Genomic DNA, 24701 nt, shown 5'->3' with positions numbered 1-24701 from the left:
AGACAGCCCTGGCCTTGGTGCATGTGCTCAGCCCCGTCCCTCAGGCCTGCAGCAGGGGCTGGGTCAGGGTGTGGACTGGCCCTGGGTCAGCTGATGCCTTCAGGCTTTGGAAGGACCCTTCCTCTTTGTTTGTAGCACCGAGGCCATCTTCCTCCCTCTCTCCCCCCAGCCCCTCTATCTCTGTGCTTCTCTCTCCCTCTCCTGCCCCCGCTTCCTCTCTCTCAGTCTCTCCAGCAATTCCGCATGACTGGAGCAGAGAAACTTCTCAGTTCCCTTGGGCGTGTTGCTCAACAGTCATCTCTGTTTGATAAAGAAGTTCCGACGTATTCTTTTATGATCTGCAGACCTGGGCATGGCGCTGGCAGCGCCCACTCTGCCTTAGCCCGGCACGGCCCTTGTCTCTGTGCCCACCGCCACGGGCTGCTGGGGCCCGGGCTTCTCAGCCTGTGAGCGCTGCCAGCTCCTCTGGCTGCTGCTTTGTCCATGTCACGTTTTAGGTGCTTCTCTCTCCACTTACTTTTAGACAGTTGTAAGCACAATTTTGAATTTCTCTTTTGTTCAAAATTTAAAAGACTTGCTTTATAGTCAAATGGTTGAAATGCTTAAACTATCTTCTTATTGTTTGGATAGACTTTTATTGAATTATGTTTAAATGTCATGGTCCATAATGTCTCTCCATTTTGCAATTTTAATTTTTCCGTGTGGCCAAATACACATTGAATTATGATCAGTGTTTCATTGGAGTGGAAGAAGAATGTTATGTTTCTCTGTTGGGCATCAGAACTTTTCCTGAGCAATGATAGCGCGTGCTATGTAGTTGTTGGTATATTAATTTTATATTTCAGGGAAGTTATCCACTAAATATCATGCAATGTTACTATTTTTATTTTATTTTTCTATCAAGTAAGACTATAGGTAAAACTTTATTTCTATTTATTGATGCATTTCGCTTTAAAATATAATTTACTAAATATGAAATCATCTAACACAGAATATTAAGTTGGAAACATCACTGGGTTGGGAATCCACAAACAGATTTTATTGAATTTGCTCAGTTTGAAAGTTGGACAAAATGGAATGATTATCTGGAGTATCTTGTGTTTTTTGTAAAATGAGGAAATTGGATTTTCATCCAGGTATTTTCCACTTCTTTAAAATTCTATAATCTTTTCCTGAAAATGTATGTTATTTTTGCTTGGAAGTCCCTTTTTTTTGTTTTTAACTCATTTCAATTACATTTTTAAATTGATATATTAACAACATGGAAATGTCAAATTCCATTATTATAATTATTCAACTAAAAGAAAAATTACTTCACCTGCTGATTCGCTGTAGACCTGTATGTCCTCATTGGAATGATGCACTTTAACAAGCTCACCTGTGCTTTCTTCCTGCAAGGGATGTTGCTCAACTCTTTGAAACATCTACAGTAACCCAGGATGGTGTTCATTTAACTGCACAACAGTCAGTAATTGTAAAACAAAATGGCCATTCTCCTTACCATTCTTCTAAAATAATTTCTAAAACAATTTTATTTCTGTTTTCCCTACATGTCAGCACTGTCCTGTGTGCAATGGTCCCCACGCAAGAGGTAGAGCTTGGAGGCTCCACAGCACTGCAGCCTGCACAGCCTGGGGGCGAGCCCCCAGTGTGAGCTGTCAGTCCTTTCTTAACTTCTTTTTTTTTTAAGATTTATTTATTTATGCATACAGGAACTGGGGTACAGGACAGAGGTGCAGGGGGTGAGAGGATTCTCCAGAGACAGAGTGGAGAGCAGAACAGGCAGATCCACTGAAATCCACTGCTGAAGGGAGCAGCAGGAGAGACAGGAGAGGTCTGTTGTGCCATGCGGGTCAGCTCCATGGCCGGGGATCGAACTCGTGTTGCTGCGGATAGCTTCATAGGTTGCGTCTTAACCCCTTGTGCCACCAGGGAGGCCCCCGTTTCTTATCTTCAAAGGTATCTCTTTAATGAGACAGTCGCTCCTCCAGAAATTCTATCAGTATAAAACATCTTGGTTCTGCCTTCCGGCTCCACGTTGAGACAGTGCTGCGTGTTGTCCGGCTCGTGCCCTCTGTCAACACATTTCCCGGGTCACAAGTAAGAGTTTCAGGGGTGTCATTGAGTTTGACGGTGCTGGTTCCCGAGGTCTGCCTGGAGGGGAGGGTTCTGATCCTCTCTTCTGCTGTGTTGGCATTAAATCTCACTAATTCAGACTCCACTGACTCAGAATTTATCCTTTGGAAGTTAGGAGGCGATAGTAAAGTAATCTTCGCTTTCAAAAATCTAACAACCTTAGCAATATTTAAGAAATAATATTGCATATCCCCAGAGCGCATACTATTCAGAGTGCTTTTAAGACCATGTGAGTGGTGGACGGCTGTTAATGCGCATTGTTTATTTTTTAAGCACAATATAAGACTTCCATGACAGGTCACTCGGGAGCGCGCCGATTTAATCGCTGGTGTTTAAAGCATTTGCTCCGCACTTCCACTTTGAGAAAACAGAATCTGGGCTGACTGAGCGACTCTTGCTCTGTAGTTCAGGGATGCGCCGTGGATGCGCGGGTCTGAGGGTGGTGAGAACCCGCATCCCGCCTGCCGGTCCCGGAGGTCGGGCTCCGCAGCACTGGAGACTTGGGGTTGCTGCCTGGACGCCCGTTTGTTCTGCTCAGAAAAGACCAGCCCCTGAAGTGCAGGGGACGGTGTGGGGGGGTTAGGGCTGGGGGGAGGCCCGGCAGGGGAAGTCGTGGGGTGGGGGCAGGCAGGGGCCTCTGCAGGGGGTGGCTGTGAACCCGGGTCCGTCTGCTTTAGAATTGCCCGGCCTGCGCCTCAGAGCCCGGTAACACCCTTGACTAGCAAAGAGGAAGTTCTGTGTTTGCTGCTTCAGGTGCTGTTGATAGGTCTATTGTCACGAGCGCCTCTCTCTTTTTTTGAGAGCTTTTCTTTTGATTAAAATCTTTTGGAAAAGATGATCTGTTGGACACTTCCTCCATTTTATCAGAGGCCTGGCAGAAGCAATCTGGAATCCAGATCGAGGATGTCTCCTTAGGCAAACAACTAATCTCTTAAGCAGTCGCGGGCTCCCCGAGGTGAGAGGCGCGTTGCGAGCGGGTCCCTGTTGGGAAAGCTCCCGCGGCCGGGGAACGGAGGAGGGCGGTGGACACGACTCTGCTTTGCTCACTCCAGCAGTTGCAGAGAAAGAGTCCATGGCTTCCCAAGCCCACGTCCTGGACGGCATCCCGGGGCGCATCAATTCCTTTACTGTCTCTTCTCTTCGTCACGGTCACCCACATTGTCCGTGTGGCCGGCCACACAGTTGCCCCACATTTTCTGTCATCGGCTGTGGGTACCTGGACTGGTCACTGCTGCGGAGGCTCTGGGCTTCCAGGCGCGGGCACCCCTGCAGCTCGGTCCAGCAGATGAGACCCCGAGAGACATGCTGCGGGAGGTGCAGCGGCAGAGATAAACACGGGGCGCTGGGGCACCTGCAGGAGGCACGACAAGTCCAGAACCTCACCTGCACTGGGGTGACAGAGAGGACTGCCCAGGGCAGGGAGTTGCCACCAGCAGGTTGTCACGTCAGGTAGGGCTTAGGGGACAGGAGAAAACCTTTCTTAGGAAGAAAATAAAGCCCACAGAGACATGCATGGGGCTGAGAGCGCAGTGCAAGAACAGGTGCAGTGGTGGGGGTGGGCGGTGAGAGAGCAGAAGGGAGCGGCCAGGTCACGAAAGCACTTGCCTGTGCTATGTCTCCGACTTGGACTCATTCCCGGACAAACCGGCAGCCGCTGAAATATTCCTAACTTGGGGATGGTCCAGTCACATTTCTCTTTGACCGTAATAAAGTTTTGCTGATGAAATGGTTAAAATTACTGTTTACCTGCCAAGATTGTGCTAAGCAGAGTTCATCTTTTTTATTTGTTACAGCTGAGTAGTGTTCCATCCTGTGCAAGTACCAAATCTTCCCAATCCACTCAATTATGCAGGGCACTTAGGTTGTTTCCATAACCTGGTTACTGTAAACAGTACTGCAATAAACGTGAGTGCATATATCCTTTAAAGATATTTATCTGTATCTGTTTACTAAGCAAGTGGGTGCGTGGGTTTTCCTTGAGACCTAGACAGCCACTGTTTTCACTCTCTTGCCCCTGCAGGAGGGATAGAGATAAGTGGCAGCAGAGAAATTGCAGGCTGCTGCTCCACACGTCAGGGCTCTTGGCACTTGTTTCTAGGATTCAGTCACTTAAAGGCAGTGGTTTATGGAGTTTTCTAGAAAGACTCTGCTGTAAGAGACTGGTACACCCACTAGGCCTCACATGTCAAGGGTCATCGGCCGAGGAAGGATAAGGTGATTCTCATCTTCAGGGAGCTCACAATTTTCAGGGCGAGGCTGGAGGATGGGGGATACACCTTCGGTGGGGGGGTGCATGGAAAAAATGGGAGTGAGCACAGACCCTCACGGAGGAGGAAGTGGCCCCAGCTGGCCTGCGGGACCTTTCGGCATAAAAGAATGTGCGTTCTCTTTGTGATATGCTGAACAAGGGGATACCCTAAATACTTGGATGTGTTTTTCAAAATGGAGAAATTACCTGGCCTCTATGAGGTGGAGACAAGAAAATTCAATTAGCTAAGAGAAGACCAAGCATTTCAAAGTTTTGTTCAGGGCAGAACAGAGATGTCGGTGGCGTCCCTTTGCTGAAGAAGTGAGCTGTCCTACAAGAGAGAGGCTGAGTGTGTGTGTCCATGAGCTGCCGGGCGAGGCGTTCGCTCAGCCACAGCCCTTCTGAAGCACTGAATGGCTAGTTTGCTAAGGTGAGAGGTGTGGGTGCTTGCTCTGGCCTCACACTTTGGCAACAGACAGCTTGGTGGATTATGGTACTTTTTTTTTATTATTTATAATACCTGAAACTTGGCATTTTCAGCTCTTTAACCTGTTTCTGGAGTGTAGTTAAGTTTCTAAATTTATTTAAAGTAAATTTTTTCTCTTTGACTGCTTACCAACTTTCAATTCATTTGCTATTTAATGAGTATCTACTATGCATAAAGCAGTGGCAGCATCGCAGCATTTATTATAGCCAAATACGTAGGGCATAGACGGAGGTGTATGGTAGTGCAAGGGCATATATTGATAATAATGACCCTCGTCTGCTGAAAAGCTGATGTATTAACTCAGTTAAAAAGTGAGGACTATTTAAAGTTGATCGACATCAGCCATTACAACATCAATAGAATCAATCTAGAAATGTACTTTACAAGTTAAGTAAGAATATATACATTTATCCTTACAGGCTATTTCTCACTGAATTCCATTTAGAGGAGATGTAGAAAAATGCTAAGGTCCTCATTTCAAGATTTTTTTCTGTAAAGCAAGACAATAGCAGATCGATATTCCAACAGCTATTATAAAATCAGAGCTTTGAAGGAGTAAACAGCCTGCAAGGGAGGTGAGCAGCCTCCAGGTTTTCACGAGGGTGACTGTAGCTGCTTCGTGTCAGCTGTTTCCACAGTGACACACCCCGGGGTACCTGAGGAGACAGTGTCTGTTTGTCCCCATGATGTGTGTGCCTGAGAGAGCTGTGTTCCAGACGTTTATTTTCTACTCCGGAGTAAACTCTTCTAAATGAATCCCAGCTCATGTGGTGGGTATTTTGGGAACTAGGACTTAGCCGTGGAAGAAGTTAAACCGAGTTTGTTTCTGCCCTGACAGTGATGAAGCGTCCCCTGTACGTCCGGCTGCTTGAGCGGCCTGTTACTGTCACAAATACACGCTCCTATTATGTAAAATCCATTAGGAAGAATGTCGAAGTTATTCATGCAAGCGAGTATAAATTTACTTTTCCACCAGCAGAATTCTCTACAATTTATCATTTTAATCTACACTGTGGAGACCTAAATTTTTTTTAAGAGGCCTTCACCCACATTCGGAGAGTTTGAACCAAACAAGGATGTTTCAAGAAGACTCCTTCAGATGTGCCTATTTCAGCATTTTTTACGTTGGGGATCCTGGGTGAAGTACGTGGATGAAGATCCTGTTAACCCTGGCAGCACCCCCGACTGACTAGGACGTGTCTTGGGCATGTAGTCTGTTTCCAGAGAAGCAGGCTGAGTGAGAGGCAGCTGCGCTGGGCTATTCGGGGCGTGTCCAGATTGGAAGTGGGCAGCTCCTGAGCCTGTGGCCCCTGAAGCCCAGGCCTGGGCCTGCCCCCCAATGGCCCAGCCACGGTTTCCTGCTGAGAGCAGCCATTTCCTCCCGCTCTGATGGGGGGCACAGCCGGAGGAGGTGCTGTTGGTGTTCAGAGGGGCTGCCTTTTATTCAGCATTTCTCACTGTGCGAGCATCTCACGTCACTGACTTAATGAGGCCCTAAATTAATCCAGCTCCTCATATCAGGAAAATAAAGTCGAGTGATGTCACATAGTGGTAGGCTGGTTCGGCCAAATGCAAACGGGCCTCCGAGCACTGCTGGGTACATGATAGAGTGATGTTGCCACGCCGTGGCGGCCACGCAGACTGGGTAGCTGCCCCAGCACCCCAAGAAATTCTGGTTGAAATACTTTGTTTGAACTGGTGGAGTTTAGCGCCTCTCAGACCTCAGGAGAATTTTTTTTCCCATAAAAGACAGCACAATGGAAGCCACTGGAAGATTGGGTGGGATTTAAAGCATGTGGATAGTCAGAAGGGATGTGAGGGGGCAGCAGGGGCTCTGCAGGCCATGGGGGATGGAGAGGGGGCAGCTTTGTGGGACATTTCTAAGAAGGACTCGGGAAAGCAGTCCAGTAATACAGACACGGGTTGTAGCAGAAAAAAAGAAGACAACTGTGCACTCGTTTTTTATCCATTTGAGTGACGGTGAGGAAGGTGATGTTGACAGAAGTTTGGAGCAGGAATGTGCTCTGAGAGCAGGAGCAGATGTGAGGGAGACTTGCTTGTCCAAAGGCCGGTGGAGCTGAAAATGGAGCCGAGCTCAGTCAGTGATTTTGAAGCTGCAATACAGTGAGGAAAATGGTCCCCTACTCCCCATGCCGCTGGCTTCCTCTGCAGCCAGGGACAGAACTTTTCACACTTAACCTCATTTTAAAATGAGTGATACTGAGAGGCGACTTACAGATCAGAAATCTTGAGATTCATTGATGGGTTTAAATCTTAAGTCACTAAAGAAAAATTAAGTTTATACATTTAGAACTTTCTGGAACAAGATTGGTATTGATAGAGATTAGCAAGAAGTGAGATCCTATATTTCTGAATCATTTATAGTATAGTAAACCATCACGACCATAAATAATAATAAGTCCAAGAAGAATGGGCTTGACTTAAATATAAAAACCATACTTCTTACTCATTTAAAATGAGCTCATCTTTTTCATGGCTGAGTAGTATTCCGTCATGTATATATCCCCACCTTTATCCATTAGTCTATGGGTGTGCACTTAGGTTGAGTCATTGTAAATTGTGCTGCAGTGAGCATAGGAGTGTGTATGTCCCTTCTGATTGGTGTTTTGCATTCGTTGGGTAGCTACCTGGGAGTGGATTGCAGGGTCATACGCTAGATCTGTTTTTAGTCCTTGAGAAGAGCTGAAATAGGAGAGGTTATTCAGTTAGGCTTTCAGTTAACCAGTGAATTCCATGCACCACATTATATGATGCCTTACAATTAACCACCTTTAATGTAGACAGCAAACTCCTCTCTTGAAATTAATTTTTCATTAAATGCCACGTGAATATTTACTGCGATCAATGCTTTCTACTTTGGTGCCATCCTTTCCGACCTTGGCATTATTTGATTGGAGCAATGCTAGGTGGTCAGAGTTAAGTGCTTGCCCATGTTAGCTACTCTGCTCTGTTCTTACAGTGCAGACAAAGCATAGGCCTTTAGGTCTGACCGTGGGGCCCGAGCTCTGTTGCCCGGTCCCTGGTTGGGCCTGGGAAAGAGGCCCACTTCCCTTGGCTCAGGGTGGAAAGTGAAGGGGGGAAGCGTAGGTGCTGTAGGGTCACCTGAGGGCTGGCTGAGTAGGGACGGCTGGAGAGGGACATGTCCCCGGCCTTGCAGTGTCTGAGGACCGAGTGTGACATGGCTGGCGCTGGGTCCCCTCTGTGGTTCTTGAGGTGCTTCCTTATACAGGCAATCTGTTGTTCATACCCTCTACCAGCCAGTCTTCTTTAGAGGCCTTTTAAGATTAAACGAGGGGGGCCTCCCTGGTGGCGCAGCAGTTTGAGCGCAGCGCCGTAAAGCTGTCCCCAGCCTCTGCAGCACGGGTTTGATTGCAGCCAGCCAGGGAGCTACCCACATGGCGCAGCAGACCTCTCCTGCCTTGCCCGCTGCTCCCCTCAGCGGTGTATTTCAGCCAGTCTGCCTGTTCTGTCCCCCCTTCTGTCTCTGGTGAATCCTCTCACCCCCCCCACCTCTGGCCTGTACCCCAGTTCTCATATAAATAAATCTTAAAAAAAAAAAAAAGATTAAACGAGGGCGTCTTTAATGCTTGGCTGGTGCCCTGAAATCTTCCCCTACGTCGGGCTCCTCGCACACAGTGAAGGCTCCACGCTCACGGGAGTGGGTCCTGGTTGCGTTTTTCTTAGTGAGCACAGACTAGCTTCCTTTCTTTCCTCTGCCATTATGGTAAAGTTTGTATTGTTAAAGAGAAGAGAAAAGTAAGGTGGGGTCGAGCGTTACCTGTGGGCCTGGAGACAGACGGCGGGCGCAGGGTCCTAGGTGGGGCACCGGCGGGCACGCTGGACAGGTGCTGTGTGATCGGAGGTGCCACTGGGGGCCCAAAGCAGAAAGCAAATTGGAAATCGTTTCCCAACAAATGGGAAGTGACAGGGGCTGGGAAAGTAATTCCAGCATTGCTGCCTCAGACATACTAAGAGATCCTTCGAAATTGGGGATGTGAAGTGTTGCCTTCACAAGTGAGGCCTTGGTGCAGGACAAAATACATTTGCCTAGAAACAGGAGCTCAACAAAGATTGATTCATTCTTCAGCCATGGATTAAAAAGCTGATCTGGTACAAACTCATAATTTTTAGGGGATACATTTTCTATCTCTCCTCAAAGCAGGCTGTTGAAAAAATAGACTTTTAATATTCTGCACTGATTGTCCAGTGTGTTACTTGGTGCACTGTGGAAAATCAGTGTTCCTGGGTGAGACGAGCTTGAAGTATGCTGTGTCAGCTCTCCTGGCGTGGCGCTCGGGGGGCAGCAGGTCCTGGCATGGCGCTCGGGGGGCAGTAGGTCCCGGTGTGGCTCTTGGGGGGGCAGCAGGTCCCGACGTGGCTCTGGAGGGCAGCAGGTCCTGGCATGGCGCTGAGGGTCAGCAGGTCCCGGTGTGGCTCTCAGGGGGCAGCAGGTCCCGGCGTGGCTCTGGGGGGCAGCAGGTCCTGGCATGGCGCTCGGGGGGCAGCAGGTCCCGGTATGGCTCTCGGGGGGCAGCAGGTCCCGGCGTGGCTCTGGGAGACAGCAGGTCCTGGCATGGTGCTGGGGGTCAGCAGGTCCCGGTGTGGCTCTCAGGGGGCAGCAGGTCCTGGCATGGCACTGGGGGACAGCAGGTCCTGGCATGGCTCTCGGGGCGCAGCAGGTCCCAGCGTGGCTCTGGGAGACAGCAGGTCCTGGCATGGTGCTGGGGGCAGCAGGTCCTGGCATGGCTCTCGGGGCGCAGCAGGTCCCAGCGTGGCTCTGGGAGACAGCAGGTCCTGGCATGGTGCTGGGGGACAGCAGGTCCTGGCATGGCTCTCGGGGCGCAGCAGGTCCCAGCGTGGCTCTGGGAGACAGCAGGTCCTGGCATGGTGCTGGGGGGCAGCAGGTCCTGGTGTGGCGCTCGGGGGGCAGCAGGTCCCGGAGTGGCTCTGGGGGGCAGCAGGTCCTGGCATGGCGCTGGGGGGCAGCAAGTCCTGGTGTGACTCTCGGGGGGCAGCAGGACCCAGCGTGGCTCTGGGGGGCAACAGGTCCTGGCGTGGCGCTGGGGGGCAGCAGGAGGATGCCGAGTGGGTGCCGTCATGGATTGTTTCAGGAATGGAACTGGTGTGCCTTGGCGTCAGTTCTAACTTTGCTTAAGGAATATACTAAATGTGGATTAGTTGGGGGCTCAGAAGAGTCGACATTTATAATACAGGGGAGAAAGGAGACAGGACAGAGGAAGAGGGAAGGCGAGACGGGCGGAGCAGGGAGAGGGGGTGGTGGGGGAGGTCCTCTCCCCGGAGCCTCCTGCCTTTCCAGAGCTCCCGCTTGACCCTGCTCCCTCAGCGCTCAGGGAGGTCACCTCGAGGGGACCTTTGCCCTCGCCTCAGCGTCCTGCGTGGAGTCACAACTCCCGGTTCGCGTGGTTCGCGTGATGCTTTGATGCCGCCGTTGGCACGCGGTCGTGAACGCGATCAGGGCGAGGGTTTCCTGGGCTCTCCGTGGGTCTCCGTCCAGGACACGCGGGGTCGCCCACGCTGCAGCGGCTGGCCAGTGTGTGGGGGGCCTGTCCGGTCACTCTGTGTCCCAACAGGCCCGTGCAGGGTGTTGGGGCTCCGGCGACAGGCAGAGCAGGGGGTGGCGCTGGAGGCGAGTCTGGCGTCCAGGTGAGAGATGTGACACCTGGCAGAGCCCACCTGCTGGCCCCGTGGTGCTCTTGGCTGCCGCACCCTCTGCCTCTGAGTAGGTGTTTGCAGCGGGGGGCGGAGATGAGCTCAGGCTGGCCCTGTGGGCGTGGTGACCCGGGGCTGGGGAGCCTGAGCACCTCGGGGCTCCAGGGAGCACACCCAGGAGTGGCTGAGTCCTCCTGTCCACACCTTGATATTTGCTTTCCAGGAATTTTGTTTCCTGGGACAAATCTGAATAGAAATGGAAATTTTAAACAGGAAAAGGCAAAGGTGTGTTTCTTGACTGATGCCACACCGCCACGCCTGGAGATCCTTGTTGGTTAAATAAAACAGATGAGAAAAGACAATGAATTGCCCAAATTACTCAGCTAAAATTAATTGCAATTCCTCATTCTGTATTATGATGGCTTTTGAAATATTTAAAGTTTTGGAAATCTGGGTTTTATCAGCACAAGTGAGCAATTGCAGAGCCCGGTTTCCAGGTATCAACAAACCCTCTGATGAGGGAAGGAAACAGGGTGTCAGAGGCCCCGGGAGGCCTGGCCAGCCGCAGTCTGCCCTGCTCGGGACGCCCTGGCTCTGCGGGGCTGTTTTCTAGTAGAGTCAAAACTCAAGGTTGTTTACTTAGGGCTTTTTTTAATTGCATGTGTTTGAAAGAATAAATAATTGGTGACTCAAGCTGCATCCCCCACTTTCCTTTTCATTCTCTGCTCCTAGAAATCCCAAGGCCTGGAAACTGCCCGCCCTGGGCTGCTGTTGTCAGTGAACCATTTTCCCAGGGGTCTTGGTAGAGACTCATGTAGCTATTTTGTTTTTCCAGTTTTACATGAGTTCATTTCCCTGATAAGGATGATGAATAACTCAGAAAGTGAGCAAGCAGCCTGGGCAGCAAGGACAGGGGTGAAAGGCCGCCCCCCAGGGTGCGTGGGGAGCTCTGGGGCCCCAGCCCATGGGCCCCACCCGTGCAGGAAGCTCCCCCGAGCAGGCGACCACCAGGGGCTTTTCTCCTGGAGGCGCAGACATTGGATCGGCTTCTTTTAAAGGGGAAGGGGAAAAAAAGCATCAAGAAACACGTAACCTTTCTGGAAGAACAAAGGGAAACACGGCCTGCTCGTCTTCTCTCTCGCTTTCACGGCCACAGAACGTCTTGGCAGCCTGTGGTGGCGCCTGGGGAGGCGGGAAAGGCTGTCGGGCAAAGGCAGCTAATAACGACTCCAGCACCAGGTGTCCTTTGGCCAAAGAAAGTTGACCTCCTGGAAGCCAACCTTCTCAGCCGGAGGATGAGTGTCCCCGTGTTCCTGAGCATTGACAGCTGGTGACGCCGCCCTGCTGAGGGGGGCCGCCCGCTCGGCGTCCGCAGCGCTGCTTCCCCGGCCCAGCCCCGGGTCGAGCACATTTTCTGGATGTTTTGAGTGGGCTGTTGTGCCGTTTCTCCTCGAAATGCGTGTTTCAGCGGGTGCTGGTGTATTTCTCTGGTAACTAGATGCTTCACCTGAAACCAGATCTCAAGCTAACTTTTTCGTGTGTAGTCTTTGAAGACACTTTCTTGATGGTGGAGGCATGTTCCTTCGGGGCTCCCAGGACACCTGTGGTTCCTAAGGATTCTCCAGCAAACACGTAGACTTAATTTAATGTGAGAATCCATTTTTTTGTCAACCCAGGACTGTGCTTCCCTCCGATACACATTGGTCTGTGGTTCCTCACATCGGCGCAGATCTAACTGAGGTGACTAACTGAGGGTGAAAAGTTTCCTGCGGGGCCTCCTTGGCGGCTTAGGGGTTAAGTCTCAGTGCTGTCACCACGAGGGCCTGAGGTAGATCCCTGCCCAGGGAGCTACCCACATGGCGCGGCAGACCTCTCCTGTCTCCCCACCGCTCCCCGCAGCAGTGGATTTCAGTGGATCCGCCTGTTCTGCTCCCCATTCTGTCTCTGGTGAGTCCTCTCACCCCCGTGCCTCTGGCCTGCACCCCAGTTCTCCTATGCATTAATAAATAAATCTTTGAAAAAAAGAAAAGCTTCCTGCACAGGCAGTCAGCCCAAATTAATGTGAACAGAGGCTGGGTCTAAACCATGCAGTGGGTGTCCGCACAAAGCCGCTGTTTCCTTCGCCAGCAGAGTAGGTGGCCTCTCGGTGTCCCCCCGCCACCCTGCTTCCAGCCTCCTTACTAGCCCTGGAGAGGAAGAGAAATCACAGTGTGCAGGTGGGAGTCAAGTGCTAATTTACTATATTGGGAAAAGCCATTCACGTTTATTTTGGTTTTTGACTCTAACATTAAATCTACTTCTGACCTCAAGAAAATAATTACCTATTTTATAAAGTCATTAGTTGTACTGAGTAGCATTTAGAAAATAGCAATGTCTCTCCTACCACTCTAGTGCTTTTAAAAATAATTGAAGGAAGTCACTGCGCCAACGTGTTTTAAAATTGTGCTATGCAAACACAGTAATCACCTCGAATTCCGTTTTTAAGTTGCATGAGCAGGAATAACATCTCTCAGGTGTTCCTAGTTCATCTTGGGCTCTGATTTGGAGAATGTCCCCAGATAGCCAGTTTTTAAGGAGCTAAGCAATGCTATAACTTTATAAAAGATATTTCAGTATGCTGACTAAAATAATCAAAAATTTAGGGCCTCAAAACCTGCCTGCTTTTTGCAGACATGAGACCCTGTAATACATCTTTTCTCTATTGTAGAATTTACATTAATTAACGTCAATAACTAGTAATGGTATGTCTCTTCCCTTTCCCTGACTGGAAAGGGAAAATAGGCCAGAAGATAAAATAAACTGGTAACTATGACATCAGAGTAAAAAATTTCCTTAAAAAATTGTATCAACAATGTAAAAGCGATAATAAACTAGTGTAAATAACTTAAACATTTTAAAAGCCCGTAGCATATATGACAGAAGAGCTAATTTTCTTGCATATGCAAACAGCTCTTGTAAATTCATAAGAAAAATATGCTCAGTGGGCAAAACAAAAATTATGAACAGGTAGTCACAGCAAAAGGAATTAACATGATCAGTAATTACAAGAAGAATGCCTAGTCTCTCTGACAATTGAAGAACATGAAATAAAAAATGCCTCTAAAAGTAGATTATCAGCACACACTTGGACAAGCTTGGATGAACTATTAACATCTCGACTTGGAAGTCTAATAGAATCTCTGCTTCAGTGTATCTGAAACAGAATTCTTGTTTTCTCTTCTTACCCTGCCAACCTCCCATCAGCAGGCAGCAACACTGTTTAGCATCTGGGGGCCCCTCACCCTGCTACTTTCACATCTACTCCTCCTGAGTCCTGCCAGCCGCTTTTCAGCGTGTGCTCTGGATATGCCAACCCCACTGAAGCCTGCTTCACCCACCAGGGCAGAAGAAGGCTGCATCGCATCGGGACTCTTACCTTCTAGGGACCCACGTTCTTCATCCAACACAGCAGTGATCTTTTTCATCTCAATTACAACATAGTCTTTATTTTTCAAAACAGGTGATATAGTCACTGTGTTCAAAACTCAAACTTTGCAGAAGGATATACAGTGAACCATTTCTCCCCATTTCATTTTACTTAAACAGCATCTCTGTTAAGAAATATCTGATATTACCATTACTTTTGGTGTGTCTATTGCATGTATTTTATACATCTACAGCTGTATATACATGCACACACATGCACACACACATATATTCTTTATTTCTGTCTTTAGAGATCATAGCATATTTATACAGTGTCCACTCAGTGGGGAGATATCCAGAGCAGCACATAGGAGCTTCAATATTTTCTACAACTGTGTGTTATTCTCTCATATGGAAGAAATATAAGCTTATATGGAAGGAATATAATTATTCACATGTTATAGGCCTTTAGGTGAATTTTACAAATTTTGCATTCATAAACAATGTTACAGTTAATAGTCACAGGTACTTCATCGTGCATATATTTAAGTGATTTTATAGTATAAATACCTAGACGTAAAATTACTGCTTCAAATGTGTGTACCTTTGTGATTTTGATGGCTATGGCTATGCCTTTCTTGACGGCGAAGGCGACATCCTTCTGGCAATCTTGTAATCTGTGATACTGTTTCCCGATATCTTTTCTGACAGCTTCATGTCCTGCCTTCTGCCTTCTCCCTCTTCCTCGCCCCTCCCTTCCCTGCCCGCCTCCCTCTCCCCACCCGCTCGGCCCCTTGCGTGCTCTTCTCTTCGTCTTGCCTGTCTTCCTTCCGCCCCCCTCCCGTATCTTCTTCGCAGAGTTGGCTCTGCACTGCAGCCTGTCCCGGCCTTCTACAGCTCGCTCCCCATTTTCAAATTTTCTTTGTTGGGTCAATGTCCTGTGAGTGTTTACACATGCATAGATCCTGCGAATCCCCCACATGCACAGGACATAACCAACTCCAACTCCTCAGGGAGTCCTTCCTCGTCATCCCTCCAGGTGCTCCTCCAATTCATTCCTGCAATCAGCCTGTTTCTCCAGACCAAGACTAACAGGTCGTGGTGCTGAGTTTGTTATCCTGGCAGAGCAGATGATTTGCCCTTGAGGGAGGAGGTCGCATGGTGTTGTCATCTGGCAATGTGACCCTTTGCCTTCTGAGCAACGTCCTGTGTGTGAGGGATATGGTGATTACGGTGAGCGGCAGTCACTCATCGCTGGGTCTGAATGACTTGAGAGCTTATGCATCAGTTAAGAGTTGAGCTCACTCTGATTCCAAGAGTGCTGAGCCTGGGATCACTTGCTAATGGGTAATGGATAAGTCATCTCTACCCCGGGATGTAGATTGGACAAAAGGGCTCTAATGATGCTTCCACCGCGAGCTGTAGAGATTTTCTGACTCTCAGAGCCTATCCATCTCTTTTTAGAGTTGGGTTTTTAGTCGATTTTCATTCCTATAAAACACCGATCTGCTCTCCTTTCATTTATTCACTTGACATAGTATAATCTATTTTCTTTTGTTGTTTTTAATAGAAAACCTTTAAAAAACGATAGAAACCCAGTCAACACCAGATGTCACAAAACACTGTTTCGATCCCACATTATTATTATTACCATTGCAGCTCTTGCTGTTTGGCTGCTGTTGTTGTTCGCAGCAGGTCCCCAGTGAGGTCTGTCACAGGGCGACATGCAGCTGTGCCCTTGCGTGTCCTGACAGGGGCGTGACTATGCAGGTATCCCGGGAAACCACCATCGTGCCTACACAAGTTCAGCTGGATTCTCTGCAAGCGTTCTTCCTTGGGTGACAAGTGGAATATTTATAGGATGGTGCATTGGTTGAAATACTGCAGGAAGTTGATCTTTTGGTACCAGATGACATAAGATAAAAAAGCTGTGAAAGTATAAAACGCATGCATGCCCTCTGTGTGCTTTTAGTCAAGTCAGTGTCTCATGTCAAATGAGGAACTATTTGAAAAGGATCTTAAAAGTGCTTTGCTTTTTGGATTTAACCTCGTTGTCTTAAGAGAAAAGATGATCACCACCTCTCGCCAGAGTGGACACACTAATCCAGGCACTCAGTGTCACCGCGGCTTATAGAGCTGGGAGCTTAGACAGGCTGGGAGGGTAAGACCCAAAGAAGAAAAGATGAAAAACTAAGCAGCACCACAAAATGCCATCCCCTGGAAGCATCCTTTTTTATCTTTTCAGCTTGAAATAAATGGTTTAATAATTTTCGTCTGAGGAAATTATGTGTGCTGGTACATTGGATACTTCCAGAAATAATAGGGGATAGCTTATATTGATCCATATAAAAGACACACGCAAAAGAGTATATCTGGCTATAGAAAATTAGGACCTGATTGGTGAATAATTCACATTTCTTTGACTTTCAAGGTGGTGCCTTCGTCATTAGCCTACTGTGTCCTCACTTGAAAACATTATTTTAGCTAATCAAAACTATGATCTAAAAGGGCTTAGGAAATAATAGGTTAATGGAGCTGCTCTCTTCATTTTATGAAAAATGTTGCTGGCACTAATGGTGCACAGCAGCAAATAATGTCCCTTTCTGCATCCCAGTGAGAGGCAAATACCCTGCTAGTTAATTTGAATGCAAAACACACTCTCCAGAGATAGTCTGCCTACCCTCTGCTTTCTACTCAACGGGAAAATATAGGCAAAATAAATTTGGTTGTATTTTTTTTTTAACCAATAGTGGTAGAGTTTAGAAAGAGAAGCCTTAAAATAAGTCAGTGTTAACATCAGAACAAGGTAGCTACAAATATAACTGGGACATGTGAAGGAGGAATCCATGGTTTCATTATAATTTGATAACCTGTTTGCTGTTATAAACCTGAAACTGGCTAGATCAACAGAGACTGATTATTTTTTTGAAGATTTATTTATTTATGCGTACAAGAACTAGGGTGTAGGGTGAGAGGATTCGCCAGAGACAGAGCAGGGAACAGAACAGGCGGACTGACTGAAATACAGTCAGTATTTCAGTGGAAGCTTCACAGTGTGGTGCTTAACCACTTGCGCCACCAGGGAAGCCTGAGATTATTATTTTTTTTATTTTTTTGGTGGGGAGCAGCGGGTGGCAGGAGAGGTCTGCTGCTGCGCCATGTGGGACCCTCGCCCGGCGGCCGGGGATCAAACTGGTGCTGCAGAGGCTGCGGGCAGCCTCGCAACCCAGCACTCAACTGCTGCACCACCGGGGAGGCCCCTGAGATTATTTTTAAAGGTTTTGTTTTGCCATGTTAAACGTCCAGTATTTGCCTCACTTGCTTTGCTACACATCCCTTCCGGTGAACTTCCATTTTGCTGTAAATGGTGACATTTTGTCTTTTTTATGGCTGAGTAATAGTCCATACTGTGGATAGGCCACATCATCTTGATATAGTCCTCCCTCTGTCAGCAGACATTTACATAGTTTCAGTCTTTGACATTTGAATTATGAAATTTTATCAGTTTAAATTCAGTGTGTCCTTTCACACCACCTTAAGCAGTGTATACTGGGTACAGTCTTACTTTCTTGGTGAATTGGTGGCATCACTGTCAATTCGTTTTGGTTACTGGGATATGCTAGAGTTCAGGAAGCCCTGGTCCCTGGGAGGGCAGCATCACAAATGGTTGTTCCTTGATGTCCCCCGATGATGTCCTGTGGGGACCCAGCAGAGCTGTGTAGGTTTCTGGAGTAGGTGGCTGTAGTGTTTGGGAAGGTGCTGTGGGGATCCCTGCAATGCAACCCTTCATGCTGGGGGTGTTCAGTATACTTACATAGTTTCCCAATATGTTGAATTATTTCTTCAAAAATTTTTTGATTATGTTTTCAAATTCTACTCGGGTATTATTATTTATTTATTTATTTTGAAGATTTATTTATTTATTTATACAAGCACTGGGTACAGTCAGAAGCGCGGGAGGGTGAGAAAATTCACCAGAGCCAGAGCGGGGAGCAGAGCAGGCAGAAGGACCGAGGTACACTGCTGAGGGGAGCAGCGGGCGGCAGGAGAGGTCTGCGCGCCATGTGGGACCCTCCTCCGGTGGACGGGGAGCAGCCGGGGATCGAACCGGCGCTGCAGAGGCTGCGGGCAGCCTCGCAACCCAGCGCTCAACCGCTGCGCCACCAGAGAGGCCCCTCAGGTTTTAGAAAATATAGTTTGGGATGGCTTACTCCATGATGTGGTCAAGTTCAACATTAGAGCTAAGTTGTAGGCATGTTTTAAATCAATAAGAAGTCATTAACTATACATTTTAAAAGTTTTTCAGTTACTATGTAGAAAATAATCATTCTATTCTCAAAATATTTTCCAGTATCATTGACTTGATCTGGGTCAATTGATCACACTGGATATGGAAATTCTCATGTTGATTTTCTTATGTACTGAGAGCCAGACACAGGATGTTTATTGTCAACTGAGTATGATGGATTTTAATAGCTTCTTAAATCTAAAGATGAAGGTGATGATGAATGGCTGCAACTCCAATTATGGGGTTTCTTAAACCAATTTAAAAGAGATTAGTGTGTTCGTGTAATTTAAATAATATGATAAAATAAAAATAAAATAGAAGAGTCACCAGAGTTGGAAAAATATGCTCAAATTTGCATTTGTATGTGTGCTTAGATCATACTACAAGATCAAAAATATGTACATCTTTTGACTGTTCTGCTTATCTATGAGTTTTCCATTCATACTTATCTTATGATTTTGCAAGTGGAGATTTTTAATGTATCAGAACTCGGACCTAAGAAACACATTAATATTGAATAATTTCATAAATGGTAAAATGCGTTTTACTAGTAATTGCCAAGTATAAACAATCAGGTGTGACTCACTTTGCAGTGGTGACAGCAAAGCCATAGTTTCCAGCGGGAAGAGACAGGGCAGCAGTGACAGAGGCCATCGTGCTAAAACCAATGGCTGTATCCATAGTAACTGCCGACTTAGGAACACGCACAGGGCCTGGAGCAGAGCTTCGCCTCACACTGGCAGCAAATAGCCTTTTTGTTCCAAGTCATCTAGAACATAAGCTTCTGGCGAGTAGGAAGCTTTGTCAACTGGAGTTCACTGCTATGTCCCAGGCACCTATAACTGTACCTCAAAACAACAGGTGGTGTGAATGGGTGAAAACGTACCTTCCCTATTTTAATAGCCATTTTTTTATATCCTAGGACATCCAGGTTTTAGGGTCTGGCACTCACGTGATCCCGTCACCTGGTGGGTATTCAGACCTCCACTTGCCCCCTTTGCCTGGCAGACATCAGCGGCAGCGGGAGACCTGTCTTAAGTGGAATTTCCTCTTGAGATGGCTGAGGCACTCTCTGGATATGGCTTTAGTGAGGCCTTATTTATAGTGCATCAAAACTCCCTTCCTGCCGTCCTGTGTTCTTTGCCCTGGGATCATGCATAAGCAGCCTAGCATTTTCTCCATATGCCTGTTCTTCAATGTATGAGGACAGTTCTCAGCTCTCTGCCTTCCCACCATGCACTGCCCTCCCCGAGCTGTCCCCAGTGTGCACGCAGGTCTGCTGTGGTGGAGGGCGCAGTGTCGTGTCAGCAGGCCCAGCTCTAGACCAGCAAGGGCCACATGAGCTCCTTGGCTGCCACCCCCTCTGAATGTTTGCTAGAGTGGCAGCGACTTCTGAGCATCATGGCCCGAGGGTCCTGGCTGGCGTGGGACTCTGGCCTCTTGCTGATGCCCCAGGAGCTGAAGCGGGGTGATAGCTGAGCTACCCTTAGCTGTTCCCAAGAGAACCGCTGAACTTGCTACTCGTTGCCATGAATAGCCATTGTTTGCACCTACTCCTTCTTGTAAATATGCAGTTGGCATTGCAAGTGGAGTGTATTTTTCCGGGCTAAGTTTTGTTTAAAGAGGCAAGCCTAGCTCTCTAGACAGTTATCATCTCTTGGATCTTGGTTTGCTTATTTTTGTGTTTCTTTTCCTAACATTCTCATGTGATCTAGACAGCAGCATACTCTAGACATTCATCCAGTGCGTGCACTGACTCATGGAGTCGGCACAGGGCATCGCCAAGTTGCAGAAACACTTATGCACCCTTCTAAATAAAAGACCTCACATCATTATGTTATTATTCTGGCACCAAACTCAGTTTTTAGCTGGCAGGAGCTGCTCAGCCAATCCTTTCTGCATCAAATGAGCTGTTGAACCCGCTCAATCTCTCAGCATAGCGCTCTCTCCCCCACCACCAGACCCATTAGCAGGATTGCTGGCCAGCCTACATCTGCATACTGGAAACAAGAATGTCAGGGAAATGTGGTCATGTGCCTTGGTGAAAAGCATGTGACCTACACACAGCGCATAATCAAGTAGTTAAGAAATGATATCCTCTGTTCTACATTAGCAAAACAGGCTCAAATGCTCATCCCCACGCTTGATAGGGACACTGAAGAAATGTTGGTGGAATGAACACGGCTCTTCTCTCAGCTGGTTGTTGTATGCAAGCCTTTCTGAGCAAAGGGCTGTGTGGATGGCCCCCATCCAGCAAGCACAGATTCACGGTGTCTCGCTCCATCCAGCATCTGCAGCACGCCTCTGACGTGCTAGCGGGGCTCCGATGAGGGCTGCACACTCTGGTGACAATGTCGTGGCCATGGGCTCAGGCACTTTGGGCAGTGGCCTCCATGCCAGGCACTCTGCTCATCCCCATGAACACAGAGGCCATGTCCCTGCCCTGTGGGGCTTGCACTCTGCCCATGGTTGGCAAACAAATCAAGTGGGGTGTTTGCTATGCAGTAATAAATAGGGCGGTGGGAGAGTGACTGCAGAGGGCAGTTAATTCTGGTGGTCACGGGAAGAGCATCCACGAGGATGGCATTTGAGGTGCTGTCCCAGGGGTGAGCATGAGCCTTGGGAAGATATGAGGCAGAGGGACTGGCCCCAAGGTTCAAAAGGCATTTGGCTTATTCCAGAAACACAAAGGAGATGGCACACTCTTGGGCAGGCAGAGCAGTGCAGCTAAGCCTGGCGTGATGGGGTTGGGGACAGCGGGGAGCCAGGCGTCAGCCTGTAGGTGATAGTAAGGGGTGTGGATTTTATCCTGCGAGCAGCAGAAGTTCACTGAGAGATCCTAAGTAGGAAGTGACCAGAATCTGGGTCACCACATTCAGCCGACTATTCCTGGCAGGGGCACAGAGCAAGGAGAAAGATGTGCTCTCAGAGTCTTGCTCTTATTCAAGAGCGAACTGGAGGTGGAGACAACTGTGACAGAGAGAAGTAGACGACTCCCAGACGTATTTTGAAGATAGAACCAAAATGTTATTAATACAAAGGATAAGGGAAAGGAATGATGATGATCCTTAGTGCTACACATTCAGGGACGCCGGGAGAGGGGCTGGGGCCTAGGTGAGGACAAATGTACAACGTGTGACCAGTGCACTATTGAGTATCTACCACAGTGCACACTCTGTGGGATTCATCCTGTGGTCATTGAGCAGATAGTAGGTGCCAGAGAATGGGGGAGTCGTGAGCTCTACAGATGCACAGTCTGTCACCAGGGGATGAGACAGATGTTGATAAATGCTGTGGAGAAAAAGAGAGGGGGCTATTTGTGCTTTTAGAGAGCATTGTTGAGAGGCTTTCCCTTGGAAATTGACCTGTTATTAGACATTCATGATATTAATAAATAACAGACAGGTGCAATAACAGGTGCAATAACAGACCCTAGGAGGGCTTCCTGACAGTTGGGCTATGTGTATTTTTATTTACCAGATGTGCTATGCAGGGCCTATTGTCCTACCCTCAGCTGGGAATACAGGTGGATCACGTGGTATTTGCTGCTGATGTCCCGAAATGGGGAAGCCATTATGGACAGTGCACATGGATGCTTCTTAGGCACCTTACTTAACAATGAGAAATTAGCTGATGCCATCTTGCCTTGAAATAAATGATTAGTGTTAAAAGACAAAAGTGAAAAACACAGAGAATGGTGGTATATATTTTATTCTGCAGTAGAAGCAGGTGCAGTGATGGCAAATAAATAGTGAGATGTCAACTTTTATTTAAAATTAACAGTAATGTGCTGCCGGGGCAACAGGTGAGCAGTGAGTGTGAGCACACACAGCCTCTTCTGCAGGTGATCACTTCTACCTCCGAAAGATAAGCCCAGGCACACATTTTACTTCATAATACAAGTTGTAAGGAAAAAAGAGAAAAGCAATGAGACGTGCTATTTTCTTGAAGTAATTTATCACAGCTCTTGCTTCATCAATACATGTATAAACTTCCACATCATCAAAAAGGGTAGTAGCTATTTCTGCAATCAATCTGGAAATAATAAGCTGGGCATGTTCCTTTATTAACTTCTGTTATAAGCATAAAAATATATATCTGCAAGTATGTCAAGAAAAGAAAAATATTGGTGGTTTTGGTATTTTCTTTCAGCGCTAGTTATTATTTGGAGTTGTCATCTTAAGAAATAACATAATAAAAATATTGATATACAGAAATACATTTAGATATATTAGTTACCATATATATCCAGAGGTTGCAGATAGAAGAGTGAGAATAAAACTTTGAGCGTGATGTTCTTGTGATAACTTTGTTAAATTCTAATATTTCATCACATGCCCCCTTCCTCAGTTACTTTTGGTGAATTTTCAGGGACACATGAAACATCAGAGAATTTAGCCATCGTTAAATTTTCATCCGTCATAGCATATGGTGACAAAATTTCCATATTTGTGTATGCAAGGTGGAAGAGGGCATTCTATTTATTATCTACCAATAGTACTTGATATTATATAGATAATTAATATAACATTAATATTTCTCACGCTAGCCGAGATTTGTAAAAACAAAAACACCATTTAGTTCATAATATCTAAAAAGACTGATTTGCATGCCAATGCCTTTGGAACCCAAGGTCATTTATTTTGTCTGGTTCTTCTGACATAATAGAATTCCACCTCTTTGATCACCGTTTCCACTGGTATTATTGATGCCAAACGTGAAAATGCCGCCTATGAGTGGCAGCTAGAAGATACTGTTCACTCCATCAAGTGGGCCGTGTCCGTCTTCCTACTGGTCTGAGAGGTCATTCCTGCTTGTAGGGAAAGGTCAGGATGACGGAATCCTGAGGAATCTGTAGCTGCCGGCTACTTTCACATCATATTGGACCTCAGAATGGATAAGAGTCGTAAAGTAGTGAGTGTCTCGCTCACCTGTGTGCTGAGAGGCAGACATGGAAGAAGTCACGTGATATTATAAAGGTGCTGGGTTGCGAAGCTTCCAGCAGCCTCTGCAGTGCAAGTTCAATCCCCGGCCACGGGCGAGGGTCCCACATGGCGCGCGGACCTCTCCTGCCGCCCACTGCTCCCCTCAGCAGTGTACCTCATCAGTCTGCCTGCGCTGCTCTACCCTCTGGCTCTGGTGAATTCTCTCACCCTCCTATGCTTCTGATTGTATCCAGTGCTTAAAAAATAAATAAATCTTAAAAAAAAAAAAAAAAAAAAAAAAAAAAAAAAAAAAGGTGCTGTTCTGTGTAGGTTCTGGGGGATTTGGTCATAGAACCTAATGCTCGGGGTCCTCGCCCCCATGCCCCCCACAGCCCAGACAAGTGCATCACCCACCCCCGCTCTGCTCTCGTCACTGTTCACCTGCTTTTTCTTCCTCATCTTTTCCAAACTAGACATCTAGTTTTCCATTTTTGTTTTAAAAAATTCTTGAAATACTTCTCTGCACGCTTTCTTTCTCTCTGCCCTCCAGCCCTCTTCCTCCCTCTGATCACCAAAAAGAAAGCTTAAGACCATGAAGTACATGATCTTTTGACTTTGTAGAAGCCTGGAAAGTTTTTGCCACTTGCGAGATCAAGTTAAGCCACGAGAACCTGGCTCGTGCAAGTCAGAGAATCTCCTGTTTTGGTTCTTATCAAAAAAAGGAAGAATCATAGAATTTCACTTCATTTAGTGAGTGGATTTTTTTTTGCTACAATCAGCAAACTAAGTAATTTGAATACTAATATCATTCATTTTGTGTTTAGTGACTTTAGTGTCACTTTTCATTGAATTTTTCAAAGTGAAATCACTTTTAAGTTATATTTTCAACTAGGTCCACAGATATGTTTATATAAAGATTTATTTTATTTATTTTGCATACAAGAGCTGGGGTACAGGCCAGAGGTGCCAGGGGTGAGAGGACTCACCAGAGACAGAGTGGGGAGCAGAACAGGCAGATCTACTGAAATCCACTGCTGAGGGGAGCAGCGGGGAGACAGGAGAGGTCTGCTGCGCCATGTGAGCAGCTCCCTAGCCGGGGATCAAACTCAGGTCCTCATGGTGATAGTGCTGAGACTTAATCCCTAGGCCACCAGGGAGGCCCTGCTTTTGGTTTCAGGGAGAAGAGGGGAGGGTGGCCAATGTATAAACTTGCAGTTTTAAGACAAATCAGTTCTGAGACACAAGGTAGAACATGGAGACTCTGCTCTCTCCTGTAGATCTGAGAGTTGCTGAGAGGGTGGCTTCAGTGTTTTCATCACAAGAAAAGTGATTTATTGATTTATTGAGGTCACCCATGTTAGCATAACTTACTGTGGTGGTCATTTCACAACATACCCATGTCAAAACATTGTTGTCTACCCCACTAATACAGTGCTACGTGTCGACTGAGAAAGGAGGAAATGGTTAAAAGGAATCAAGGAAAGTTAACAAGAAATAACTGAAAATTATGGCCAAAGCACC

The 24701-nt window shown here is 47.2% G+C and overlaps 1 protein-coding gene across 2 annotated transcripts in view; it reads left to right on the top strand.

Moving 5' to 3' along the window:
* Positions 1–24701, top strand: part of PRKN (parkin RBR E3 ubiquitin protein ligase) — a 1086879-nt gene that overhangs the window by 159959 nt on the left and 902219 nt on the right. The gene's annotated exons all lie outside the window — the stretch shown is intronic.

This window comes from Talpa occidentalis, unplaced genomic scaffold (assembly GCF_014898055.3).
Source record: "Talpa occidentalis isolate TD23 unplaced genomic scaffold, MPIMG_talOcc4v2.1 talOcc4.2, whole genome shotgun sequence".
Lineage (NCBI taxonomy): Eukaryota > Metazoa > Chordata > Mammalia > Eulipotyphla > Talpidae > Talpa > Talpa occidentalis.
The sequence above is the reverse complement of the archived record's forward strand: the minus strand, read 5'-3'. Positions and strand labels throughout refer to the sequence as shown.